This window comes from Bison bison, unplaced genomic scaffold (assembly GCF_000754665.1).
Source record: "Bison bison bison isolate TAMUID 2011002044 unplaced genomic scaffold, Bison_UMD1.0 scf7180017864466, whole genome shotgun sequence".
In the NCBI taxonomy this organism is placed as follows: domain Eukaryota; kingdom Metazoa; phylum Chordata; class Mammalia; order Artiodactyla; family Bovidae; genus Bison; species Bison bison.
In genome coordinates this window covers 3253481-3265826 of record NW_011495027.1, presented here as the reverse complement: position 1 = coordinate 3265826, position 12346 = coordinate 3253481, and positions in this window count along the sequence as shown.

Below are 12346 nucleotides of genomic sequence, written 5' to 3'. Positions count from 1 at the left end.
AATGGGTGAGTTACTAAGCCTTGGCTGACCTCTGCTTTCCTCATCTCTATATCAGGGAGCCATTATCCCTACCTTGCATTGCTGATATTGAGAGGAAATAAGATAACAAGTCTTGAGCTCTGTACACAATAACTGTTCAATAAATAAATAGTAGTCCTCTTTGGTGGCTCAAATAGTAAAGAATCTGCCTGCAATGCAGGAGACTCAGATTCAATCCCTGGGTCAGGAAGATCCCCTGGAGGAGGGCATGGCAACCCACTCCAGTTTTCTTGCCTGGAGAATTTCATGGGCAGAGAAGCCTTGTGGGCCACTGTCTATGCAGTCACAAAGAGTCAAACACAACTGAGCGACTGCTTTTCAAAGCCATCCTTGTGGAGTGGTGAGAGCAGTCCCATTAAGCTCAAAGGGTGTAGACTCATTCATCAAACTGTCTTTGGGGTTCTGAGGTTTGGAGCATTTAGGGAGCACCAAGGAGGTTCAGTCGGAGAAGGCAATGGCACCCCACTCCAGTACTCTTGCCTGGAAAATCCCATGGATGGAGGAGCCTGGTGGGCTGCAGTCCATGGGGTCTTGAAGAGTTGGACACGACTGAGCGACTTCACTTTCACTTTTCACTTTCCTGCATTGGAGAAGGAAATGGCAACCCACTCCAGTGTTCTTGCCTGGAGAATCCCAGGGACGGGGGAGCCTGGTGGGCTGCCATCTATGGGGTCGCACAGAGTCAGACACGACTGAAGCGACTTAGCAGTAGCAGCAAGGAAGTTCAGTGCTGGCCACCCTTGGTTTTGTGGACAGTTGTCATCAGATGGGACCATCACTGAAAAGTATAGACTTCAGCTGCCAAAGGTGATCTGCTACAAACAACTAGGATGCCTAGTTGAGGCAAGTTGGTGACACTTACCAGGAGCGGCCTCCCAGCATCTGGCTCCTATCAGTACACCCATTCTGTTTTATCAGCGGTGGTCTAGAACTGCACAGACTCCAGCATGTCTAAGAGAACAGAAAATCTGTCTCCAGAGCGTTCACACCTAAACACTTTGGAGGGCTGGGCAATGATTATAATCAAAACATTTTAAAATCTTCATTTAAATCTTCAAGTTAATTCATGTAGATTGAAATCTGCCAGGGGAGTATTCTACATACACATTTTGTATGGCTTGCAATTTGAAAGATTCACAGACTTGCTGGAATGCTGTCTCCCCACCCTCACCCCTGCCCCTCCCCCCACCCCAGTACACACAGTAGAGGTTGGCAGAACACTCAGAGAGCTTGTGCTAACCTTGATCAAGTTACTGGATCTATCTGGGGCTCTGTTTTCTGATCTGGAAAACGAAGTGATTTCTGAGGTCCTGCTAGACTTAAATGACTATCACTGCCATTCATTTACCTTGAATAAAATACAAGAGGTCTCCCAATATTGTAAATGTTTTAGCTAACCTACATTAGAAAACAATGAGAAAAAACTCTATATCCTCTCTCAACTTGGCATTCTAATTACTCAGTCCCTTGAAGGGCCCCCCAGAATAAGCATCTAAAATATAGCAGCTTACCCATACCTTTTATAGCCAAGCCCTTCTTCCTTGTCCCGATTCAGGAACTCCACCATTGGACAAATGTTCCTCATCCTACCAGGGATGATTGAATGGACTTTATGTCTGCTCTTTCAACACCTTCATTACTTTTTAAAAACTAGTCACTTTTTAAAAACTAATAAACAGTGAAAAAGAGGAGGGGGACCTAATCAATTTTGTTTTTAAACTACAAGCCATATAACTTTGTGTATAATTCAAAGGAATTTTTTTTTCCTGGCAAAATTAAAGGACAAATGTTCATTCATTCAATCTACATAATAAAATGGTCAAGGTGTATATTTAGTGATTACATTATATAAATCTCCACGTGTGTGTGTGTGTGTGTGTGTGTGTGTGCTCATCATGTCCAACTCTTTGTGACCCTTTGGACTGTAGCCCATCAGGCTCCTCTGTGCATGTGATTTTCCTGGCAAGAATATAGGAGTGGGTTGCCATTTCCTCCTCCAGGGGATATTCCCAACCCAAGGATCAAATCCAAGTCTCCTGGAGCTCCTGCATTGCAGGAGGATTCTTTACCCGCTGAGCCATTAGGGATACCTTATATTAATACATATATATATATATATATTGCTAGAACCCTAAACTTGAAAAAAATGTCTGCCAAATGGCTAATGGTACCAGTCCCCTCATTAATACAATAGATACTGCCTCTTACATTGAGGACATGGGACATCAGCAGAGTTAGCTGGCTAGTGATGTCAACTGTGTATCTAATGCTAGGATTACTAATGAATCAAAACCCATTCTTTTCCCCTTCCTTCTGCCCCTGACTATTTTAATCTTGGGTTACACATTGGCTGAGGTGTGGCAATGAAAGCCAGATCACCTTGATGCTGGTCACAGCTGTGCCATTACGCAGCTCTGTGACCTGGGACAAGCTTTTACCCTTTCTGGATCTAGGTTTCCTCATCTCTAAAGTAGAGGGACTGGGGTTTGGGTCATCTCTAAGGTACCTCCTGGCACTAATAGTCAAGGATTCAGCTATCTTCCAGCTTGGAGAGGTTATCTGCTGCCAGCTACTGTTGGTTCTGGGAACTTCTGTTCACATGAGACTGAGTCTCAGATCCTATCAGCTTGAAAAGTCCTTGGCCCTTGCACTTCATACAGCTCTTCCAGGAATCAAGACTGAAGCTTTTGCTCAGACTTGGGTTCAAAGCCTCAGAGTTAATTAGAACCTCCTCACGTTTTGAGAGTAATACAAGAACTATATCCCTTCCCAGGACTGGTAGGTCATATTCCCTGCCTGTTTGTTCTGTCACCCGATGTTTGCTTATCTTCTTTTGGGTGAAGATTCCATTTTCTTTCTTTCTGTTTTTGCCTTCTTCAGATTCCAGCCAATTGAGCTTGTGGACCACTATGAAAACCTTCCCTGTGGGCATTTCTCATCTCCATCCTCTTTTTTAAGAAGTTTCCAGGAAGGACTGTGATATAATTTCATGGAATAGAGCTAGACAGGATTGTATTTATCCAGGAGTGGCCTCCACAGGCTCCTGGTGATACAAACTGAGAGATGGCAATGGCCTTGGCAGACCTTCCTCATCCCTGATTAGCGGTAGGAGTACATGGTCTCCTGTATCCTTTCCCCTTGTCTGCAGTGGGTATGAGACACCTATCAAAAGAAGCCTGGTTGAAAAGCCACTAGAAAGTTGTACATCTTGTGCAATACTCTACTACTCATCATAGAAAACCTTTATAAAGCACTTAAATGGGATATTCTTTCTGAACTTGGAAAAGATTTGTTTTCAACTTCTCCCACAAGCTTTTTTCTCTTCTTATGCTTATCCTTCCTTCCTTTTCTCTTTTCACATCCTAATTTAAAGCTAGGAGATGATTTTTGGATTGTCTTGGGTTTTCTGTGAATTTTTTTTGCTGCTAAAATAACTGAATGAGGTCATCACCAGTTTGGAAGGATCCCCAGCAGCCACTACAATTATTTGTTACAAGCTGGCAGGTAAATAGAAAAGAGGTCTTTTGGAGACTGTGCAACAAAGCCTTGCAAGAGAAGGCCTATGTGGGGAGAAGGAATGCATTCAACCCAGGCAAGAAGCACAGAATTATTCTGGTAAAACAGGGTCTGCCACGGGGCACAGCTTTGCCTCCCCTTCTTCTGCTGGACCCAGTGCAGGCAGCATGTGGTGCTTGGGAAAGGCCTTTCTGGAAGGGCAAACCACAAGAATGCAGTCCTGCATGTTGCCTCCTGAACCAATCAGGGCAGCGATGACTGGCCCTACATGAAAGTGCTGATTGGTCCTGACGAATAACAACTCATATCTGGGAATAGATACTGCTGTCATTGGCAGGCTAGGGGTGGGGGTGAGGCTGGGGACAGATTTGCCAGTTTGGGATTTCAAGTTCATACGTGGCCAACACAGGTTGGACAGTGTATCCAGCCTTGCCCTGTTGGTACCTTGTTCCTGCCCTGTATATACAATTCCTTTGCCAAACTGATATTTTGTCCTGAGTCTTAGGGCACAAGAGAGCAAACAAACAGATGGAATACATTAACTCCATCTCTTTTCTTAGGCCCTTTGCCGATACTAGTTAAAGCTGCTCTGCTCTTTACTTGGAAGTAGTTTTGACTCCACTTTCAAAGTAACATTTGCAAAGGGAATGCAGACCAGTGCTTTGTCATGATTTCTCATGTACAGGGAATTTGAGATTTGAGTTCCTGGCTGAGTGAATGAGGGCTCCAAAAGCTTGTCTTACTGAGCTGTGGCTGTAAAGATGCTGATCAGAAAGGAAGGCTGCTGCTCCTCCTTCCCTTCTGCTCATGCCCACATAAGCCCTCTCAACACCAGGCTGCTGGTTTTCATCACGAGCTGCATCTGGTGGTGAATTTCGGCTATCTGGGGACCCTTTCAGGCATTTACCATGCCATTTAGAGAAAGGCTAGCGTTGTGAGGCTGAGACTGAGCAAAACATCAAACAGGCAGGGATGGTCTCATCAGCAGCAGCAAGGGCCTTAATTTATTCAAAGATTTGTTAAATATCAGCTGAAAGTCACTGACACTGATGGATCTCAAATGAGCCCTTCACCAGAGGATATACAGTAGAATTCTTTTTGTAAAAATTACATAAACTGGCAAACCTGATCTAGTCTGTTAAGATGTCAGGAGAGTGACTACCCTTGAGGAGGGGATGGGCCATGCCTGGACCTCTCTGGAACCAGACAGAGACTTGGAGGGACTGATAATGTTATGTTTCTCGATCAGGGTGCTAGTTATATGGGTGTGTTCAGTTTGTGAACACTTATTCAGCTGGACTCTTATAGTCTATGCACTTCCCTTTATGTATATTATATTTCAGTTTAAAAAAGTTACTGAGAGGCCATTCTATGTATAGAGACATGGAATGATTTCCAAATTAAATGGGAAATGCAAGAGACAGAACAGTATGTAGAATATGCAATGACTGGTATAAAAAATAGATGTGGGCATATAATTGTATATGCATAGAGCATCTCTGGGTCCTGAGAAGAATGATTGCCCCAGGGGTGCCTGGAGACAGAGGTGGGAGAAGAACTTGCTTTTTATTCTGTGTCCTTCTGTACCTTTTGAATTTCATATCATGTGCTCAAATATTTTATTCAATAACATTATTCATTAAAATATTAGTTAAAGAAGACACTATGCAAAGTGAAATAAGCCACAGAAGGGCAAATACTGTGTGAGTCCACTTAGATGAGGTACCTTGTTGTTGCTTAGTTGCTAAGGTGTGACTGACTCCATGGACTGTAGCCTCCTGGGCTCCTCTGTCCATGAAATTTCTAGGCAAGAACACTGGGGTGGGTTACCATTTCCTTCTCGAGGGGCTCTTCCTGATCCAGGAATCAAACTGGCATCTCCTGCTAGGCAGGTGGATTCTTTACCACTGAGCCACCCGGGAAGCCCTAGAGGTACCTGGAGTATTCAAATTCATGGAGACAGAAAATATAATGGTATTTGCCAGGGGCTGGAAGGAAGAGGGGATGGAGAGTTTTTGTTTAATAAGTGGGTGCGGAGTTTCAGCTTAGGAAGATGACAAACGTTCCTGAGATGGAAGGTGGTGGTTGCACAACAATGGGAATGTACCTAATGCCACTGAACTATACACTTAAAAATGATTCAAATGGCCAATTTTGTTATGTATATTTTGCCACAATAAAAAAATATATTTGCTAAGGCTAAAGTCATTATAAGATTAAGGGAAATGTATATGTGCTAGCTCTGTCATTTGCAAGCTGTGTCACCAGAGGAAGTCAGTTAACTTCCCTGTGTCTCCATTTCTTTGTTTCCTCATCTGTAAAGTGGGGTAGTATTAGTACCTATCTTATGGGATTGTTGTAAGAATTAAATGAAAGAGTACATGAAAGTTTAGAATAGGCCTTGGAACAAATGTGCTCAAGAAATGTTACTTATTATCATTTTTGCAGACCCCTAGCTATAATACCACCACATTTATATTTTGTGAAAAGAATCTATACACTTGTATGAGTGTGTGTGTGTGCGCGCACGTGTGCACGCAACTAATATACTCACTCATGCATCCATCATATATTTATCAAATAGCTTCTGTGCATCAGACGTTGTACTACAGGTTGGGCAGACAGTGGTAAGCCTGGATTGTTGGGGTAGAGAATGGTGGTAACAATGAGGCTCCTGTTTAAATAGAGATGTTTCAGGCTGCCTCTCTGAGCCGGTGACAGTCCTAAGTAGATCGTGAGTCCTGAAGGGGCTAGCCACAAAAACTAGAAGAGCTTTCCTGACAAAAGAAGCATAATGCTGCAAGATCCCAAGTTTGAAGGCTCTTTGTACATGGGTTAAGAGGAAGAGTAGTATGAGAGGTGGCTGGAATGTACATAGAAAATTCTAGAAAGATAGGGAAGGAACTGTTCAGAGTGGTTTCTGCTACGGAGTGGGACTCAGGGAGGTGTGGGGAGGAGGCTATGTAGCAGAGAAAAGGAATTCCACTTTTTACCTTCTACACAGTTTGAATTACTTGACATAGCATGTATCTAATTAATAGGGGGGAAAGCTGGTTAATAAAAAATTGAGGAATTTTCATGATTAATAGTAAGGAATCTAATAACCTTTCCTTCTTTCAAGAATCACCTCATCTCAACCCTCCTCTCAGTTACTTTCCATGCATCAAGAAAGTAATGTCATTGGCCTAAAGTGGCCTTCTCCTCCTATAGTATTCAGCCATCTCTTTTTGAGCCGCTAATAACTTTTTTCAATTCTTTCAGTGAAACTCTTTAATCATCTCTGCCTCTGGGACTATTTTTACTTTTTTTTTTTAAGGACCTTTCAAATTCATGTAGGATTCTTACTTTGTTGTCACTGCAATGGCAGATGCACCCAGAGGCAGGTGCTCAATGTTTTGGCCACTTGAAGCAGGAGGGGAGGGGGGATTAGGACAGAGGGGCTGAGGGAGCAGGAAGAAATAAAGCAGTGGGCCTGCCAAATGAATTCCAGAGGCTCTCTGGGGCTGCATGCGTCCCTTTCTGTACCTCTGCCAGGGTGCTCAGCACCTTGTCTAAGTTGGGCAGGACTGAGAGTTTCTCTGTAGATTGAGGATTCAGAAAGGCAGAAAGCTTTGCTTTAGCCAAACAGAATTCCAGCAGTGCTAAGACCGCTTAGACTCAAACCTGTGAGTCAAGATAACTGACGATGTGTTCTAGGATGGATCTCAAAACAGCCCGAGGCGGTGGTGTGGACGGGAGTTTTGATCTGGAAGTCTCCTGGCATCCTCCATCCTCTAAAGTGAGCCGGAGTCAGAAAGGAGGAAAACAGAGCATCTGATCCATCCTTGGCCGGCCTGTCTTGCTGATAATGTCATTGGCTACATGGCAACAGGAGAAATAAGGTGACTAATACCAATTTGGAAACCTGCACTGGCCTCTTTGTCTGCTCAGCCCAAGTCCTAAATGTCTCTTCTGTGTCCCTTTTGTTTCTTCTCTGATGTTTTGATACCTATTTCCCATCCAGAAGAAGTACTTTAGTTACAACTTTGTCTTTGGCATCTGGTCAGAGGCGGACACTTGAGTTTCTTCTCTTGGCACTGCCCTTCCCCCTGTGTGCTCCTTCCCAAGTCCTCCTCGGCCAGACAGTTCCAGACACCGCAGGGGAGATTCTCCTTTCAGGTGTAACCCATGCAGTCCTATTCCAGGAAGACTCCCTCTCTCCCCATCACTCTGTGTTTAGAAAACTCACTCTTTGCCTGTTGTAGCCACGCGTTCCGGGAAACAAACTCACTCAGAAGGACAATGCAGATAGTGGAGTGCAGTTTATTACACCGGCGGGCCCAAGGCAGAGTCTCCTCTTAGCCAAGGACCCCGACCAGCATTTGTGAAAATCTTTTATACCCCATGTGTATGTGTCTGAACCCACCACTCCAAATTCCTTGAGACTTACATAAACCAAGGAAAATACAATCCCAATAACCCCATCATTCACGTGTTAGGTGCTCATGTGCTCAAACAGTCAAACAATTAGCCAATAATCAATAAAACCGAGGTTACACTCCGATAGATACAGAAAAATTTATGGCCTGTCTGGAGGAAGGGGTGATTAGTGTATGTTTTCTCTTAGGCAGTGAGTAACCTAGATACGATCTTCAAGGTTCCCCTGTCTGGAGGGGGTCTTATCCTTCTGTTGTTGTTTTCATAGGCACTAAACACAGATTTCGGAGTCCATTGGAAAGGTGGCCGAGCATGATCAGCATGAACAGGCCTAAGATGGAGTCCAGGTCCTATGAATTCCTTCTTCATGCCAACTATGAGTAATGATAATAGTAATAAACTAGTATTTATTGAGTGTTTATTATGTATCAGGCAGCATTCTGAGTGTTTTACATGGATTAACTCATTTCATCTTTATCATGCCTCTCTACAGTGCAGATGTGCATGCTAAGTCACTCCAGTCGTGTCCAACTCTTTGAGACCCTATGGACCATAGCCTTCCAGGCTCCTGTGTCTACAGAATTCTCCAGGCAAGAATACTGGAGTGGGTTGCCATGCCCTCCTCCGGGGGATCTTTTCAACCCAGCGATTGAACCCACATCTCTTGCATTGCAGGTGGTCTCTTTACTAACTGAGCCACCAGGGAAGCCTGACTCTCTGCAGTAGGTGTAAAGAGGCTGTTGAGGAAACTGAGGCTGGAGAGGCTGGCTTCCACAGCTTTCCTTTCTGCTGGGGTCTCTGCTCCGAGCCAGCCGGCAGTTCTCTGTACACATTGACAGCCCCTGCCAAAGGGGCCTGGCTCTTGGTGAATAATCCTCTCCTTGATCTCCTTCACTCCTCATCTACTTTCACATCCTGAGCAAAAAAATGTGTCCCTGGATTCCTCCTGCCAGCTCCATCTGTGAGGCATGTGAGCCGATGTTTGAATAAGAATGACTAAAGCGGAAAGCGGTTTTATGAACTTCAGACTGTGAACTCAAGGAAGAGAGTGAGTCAAGCCTCCACATTCTTGAAATACTTTCAGGAGGCTCAGTGACTTCAGACAATAAGAACCTGAGGCCGCGCTCTCCGGACCTCCTTGGGAGGCCTCCCACGAGGAAGAATGCGAGGGCAGCCCCTGGGCACCTGGTTCCTGTACACCGTGCTGTGTGGGGTTGAAGGCCTCGGCCAGGCAGAGTAGCCCCTGACTACCAAAGGCTACTGTGCTTCTGCCCAGGCTGTATCCTTAGCCTAGAATGCCTTCCCCTAATTCCTTGTCCGCTTGTCTTCCGGGGCTCAGAGGCTGTGTCTCCTCCTTGGGCTGCTCCAGTCAGAAGCAGAGGCTCTGTGCCCTGCCTCCACAGGGCTTTGTGCCTGCTTCTCTCACCCCCAAACTCCGTGCTCCTAGAGAAACGTGCTGGCTTACACCTTACACAATACACTCCTTACACCTATTGAAGTTGGCAACAGCTCCGGGGTGGAGGGAAAATCCTGTCCTGGGAGGTGGGAGATGTGGGTTCTTGTCCCATCTCTGGCCTTGGCTATGCTGCGTAAACTCCCATTCCTGGGGAATTAAAATGATTTGTTTTATATGCATTACCATATGTAAAATGGATAGCTAATGGGAAGTTGCTATACAACACAGGGAGCTCAGCCTGGTGCTCTGTGACAGCCTAGAGGTGTGGGAGGAAGGTTCAAGAGGGAGGGGACATATGTATACTCTTAGGGATGATTCACGTTATTGTATGATAGAAATCAATACAACATTGGAAAACAATTATCCTCCAATTAAAAATAAATTTAAAAGAAAAAGGAAAAAAGAAAAGGTTCATGAGGAAATTTTAAAGGGTGGTGGATATTTTTATTATCTTGATTGTGGTGATGGTTTCATGGGTGTATGTATATTTCTATTATGTGTAGCTTTCTATATTTCAATCATACCTAATAAAGCTATTTAATAAATACTGCAAAAAACATAATAATTTGTTTTGATCTGCCTCTCCCACAGATGTGACCTCCCAAAGGTCAGGGATATAGACTCCCAGACACTGGTCTCAGCAAGGAGTAGCACACCTGCATTAAAATAAGTTGAAATAATCATGGATGAATCTTTCTCCTAGTCTTGTTCCTCCATCACCCCTTTCCTTGCCCACTTTAGCCCCAGAGGCCGACTGGTGCCTCCATCCACAAAAGGAGAGGATCATCCACCAAATCAAAAAAAGATGATTTTTCGTGCATGTATTGCAGGGCCAGAGTGAATCAGAGGCTGCACACGGCTGAGTTCTGGCACCACAAGGGTGAATGGTGAAGAATGACTCTCATTCCAGATGAACCTCACATTACTGCAGAAATCCTTCCCAGATCCTTGAGCAAGGAAGGAATGAAAGGTTGTACTCAAGGCCCACCTTATAGACAGAAAAGCTGAGAGCAGAATCAGTCAAGAGAATTCTCCAACAACTGCAATCACTTTCCAAAATGAGTAGTAAGTGAAGGATGGAACGAGGACACAAGACTAACTAGGCTGTGAGTTATTGGTCTGAAGGCCAAAATTTAGTGCTCCAGTCCCTAGACTCTCTGGGAAAAGTGCTTTCCATGGTCCACCCAATGTATTGGTTACAGCTATTGAAATCAGCAACAGGACCCAGTGCCAAGGAAAAAACCCTGCCCTGGAAGTAGGAGGGACTTCCCTAGTGGCTCACATGGTAAAGAATCTGCCTGCAATACAGAAGACCCAGGTTCAATCCCCAGGTCAGGAAGACTGCCTGGAGGAGGGCATTACAACCCACTCCAGTATTCTTGCCTGGAGAATCCCATGGACAGAGGAACCTGACAGGCTATGGTCCACAAGGTCACTAAGAGTTGGACATGACTGAAGTGACTTAACATTCACAGAAGTAGGAGATGTAGCTTGTATCTCCATCTCTGGCACTGATGAAGTCAGGGACTTGGCCATGTCACGTAACCCCCCATGTCACCTCACCTGTGATGTGAAGAGATTGGGCTGGTGAAGAGGTTGGCTGAGGGTCTATGGCTCCTGCCCATGTCTCCTGCTCTCCCATGTCACATACACAAGCATTTCTCCAGTGAGCAATCTGGCATTTTCCCCAGCCTCTACTTTTACAGGTAACAGGGCTGTCACCCAGTAGCCCCACCCTCCACGACAGAAAGGAGGGAGTGTGGGTAAGTACAGATACATTTTGGCACATGTTCAGCCAGGCAAATTGGATTTTTATTAGTTAAATGAGTTTAAAATTTAAAAATGAGGTTGTAGGTTACACAGGGGAGGCCCCCTTCCCCTATCCATTCTCACCTCCATTCTTGCCCATTGGCCCATCCCCACCACCCACCCCTGCCCACTGGGGGCCTCTCTGTCATTCTAGCCACCAGTGGAAGCTGCCTAAGGACACTTAGTTCTGCCATCCTAGTCAGAGCAGCCCAAGTTCACCTTGCTGCACCTGCCAGATGCCTTCTGCATTCTCCCAGGTAGTTAATGATCTTCCCCCCATGGGCAGAAGAGCCCTTTAATAATTTACCAGAGTAGATAAAGAAAAAAGCATAGTTCTCTACTTGGAGGCCAATTAGGCTGGGAATTCAGACATTAGGGATGGAGTTAAGATTGACTTCAAGTTCAGACTGAGCTTTTTTGTATAGGAGTCCTGCGTTATAGCTATGTTTATAAAGTCTTAGAACCTTCATCCAGATATTTAAACATCCCAGCTCTACTGTATGATTAGCACTTTAGGGCTCCTTCACTGCTTAGAGGAATTAGCTATGTAAAACAAAAGAAACCAAAATATTCCAGGACAAAATGAGATTGAAACATTTAAAGGACTCCAGAAAAAGAAAAGTCACTTTGCATTATCTGACTTCTTGAGTTCCTTATTAGAATTGAAAAACAACTGTATATTTCTTTGAGTCAAAAGCACAGATTCCAAGAGAGAGCAGTGTGGTTCAGTAATTAAAAACAAAACAAACAAAAAACAAACAAACAAACAAAAAAAACATTCTTTGAATTAGAGATCTAGGTTGAAATCCTGCCTTTCAACTAACTGGGAGACTTTGAGGAATTTATTGAGGTTCTCTGAATCTCACTCATCTCTAAAATGGGAGTAATTCTGTCCTTCAGATTTTTTTCATGAATTGTAAATATGTGAAGAAAAACCTGGCACACAGTAGACAATAAATGATGCATTTTCCTCATCACCTCCCTCATCATCCACAAAATTTGGATTTTGAGAAAAAAATACTCCTTCTCAAATGTGTGACAGTGACGTTTAATAAGGGTAAACATGGTAAACTGTAACACTGATGGCCCCTAATGAACCACACCTCTTGC